We start from the raw sequence: 1,950 nt of genomic DNA on the forward strand, positions 1-1,950 counted from the left end.
ATTAATTAATTAATCCTGATATATTTATCTTGTGCTATCCATTAATGTCTGTATCATGTCCTGGCCAGACACGTATTTATTAACTGTATTTTTGGTAAGTTATGAAATCTATAGTATAAAATTTTATCTTATGTTTCTGTGTTGGGCAGTTAATAAATTTTTTTTTTGTTCGACCATATTTGCAGCAACTGTTTATTTTAGTCAGTTACAGCATCATTTGCTGCTTTTTATGTAGTTTTTGTATGCTGATATCCGTTTGCATAAGTAAAAAGAACTAACTTGTTGATTACCTTATATTTTCTATGGATCATACGTTCGTTATTCTAAGGACTAATTCAACTTAAACCAATTATTTAGAACCTTTCGTGAAGAGCAGAGAAAATAGGAAAGTAAGCTTAATATTTTTTCAAAGTTTCGGACCAGACATACGTGTTTTTTGTGCTTACGGATGTCCAATCATGTAAGAAACTATTAGTCTATAACTACTGAGCAAATGAATTGTCGCAAGCTCTATTTTCATATATTTCATCTTATACATTTGCTAGTGGACGTATAATGTAAAGGTCGATAAAGTTCGGGAAGCTTCGTGTAGTATCTTAAAACAAGGGCACCATATAACATGAGTAAACACTGATGATTGAGTAGAGTAAGTTCAGAGTTAGAAAAGTTACTTACAGATAGAAGAAAGAGTTATCACGTCTATTTTGTTATTCAGTTATTCGATCAATTATACGTGAAATTCTATCATTTATTTTATAAGTACGTTTGGCCTACAATCATGTCGGAGCTTATGTTAAAATGTTTATGAAACTGAAATTAGGCCTACAAGTGAACAAACGTTTATTGAAGACATACATTAATTGTTATCATTACATAGATTGGAATTGGCAATATCTTACCAAATAATACAAAAATACCCACCTAATAATAGAACAAAAGGAGAGATCTATGGGATAATTTTGGAGAAAATATAATAGATCTTAGAATAAACTTCAACTTTCAAGATGACAACACAATTTACTGGAAATAGGGAATATCAGCCTGATAGGGTGAAGTAAGGTGGGGTTTTTTTGAGACATGTGCCCGTTTCGGTAATCGTGTAAAGCTATCAAGAACCCTGATAATCAAGTGGCTAATAAGGTTCTGCCCTGGTAATAGACATATTAGGTCTAGTGTATAGCACATACTGAGGGGTTAATGGCTGAATGAGTTCCCGAGGAACCAAACAAATAAAATTATCATCATTGGGTCCACAGACGCAAGAAATCACAAGTCGTCAGTCATCCTCTCTTTGTGTAGCGAAATGTTTAAACCATCCAGGATCTTCTCTCATTGTCTACCTCTACTTATTTTCCTCACAAATTTCCCAGTTGTTAACAAGTGTTCCATCCCTCATCACATGACCAAACAATGCTGCTTGTTTTTTACGTACTTTTGTTATCAGTGTTTTTTGTTTGTTGTAGAACTTCATTTGTTATCCGGTCTATATAGGAAACCCTAAATATTCTACACAGGAACCATATTTCAGTCGTATTCAGTTAATTTTCCATTTGTTTGTTTATTGTCCATGATTCACAACCGTACATCAAGATTGGTTCGATGTAGAAGCTAAGAACTCTTACGTTTCAATCGTTAGAGTATAAGAAAAGACTTGACCCTTTCGAAACGGGTCACGGGTGAAATGCCATATCATCTCGTTGTTCATTCACACTCAAAATTTTATTCAACTACTATTTCATGAATTGATGTTAATATTTTGGATATCAATCTGTAGATTATACTTCAAATTTTGATACTATATCGGACATGGATAACCAATTGGAAGCTCAGAATGTCCCCTAGTGGCTTTCTGAGCCATTTTGACGGACCTAGCGCCAATAATTTCTTTTGAACCAAGATTTCAACGAGGTAAGGTGTATCTTTAGTCTGATCAAAATTTCATATTTTTTT

The sequence above is a fragment of the Limulus polyphemus genome, unplaced genomic scaffold, assembly GCF_000517525.1.
Source record: "Limulus polyphemus unplaced genomic scaffold, Limulus_polyphemus-2.1.2 Scaffold14119, whole genome shotgun sequence".
In the NCBI taxonomy this organism is placed as follows: Eukaryota; Metazoa; Arthropoda; class Merostomata; order Xiphosura; family Limulidae; genus Limulus; species Limulus polyphemus.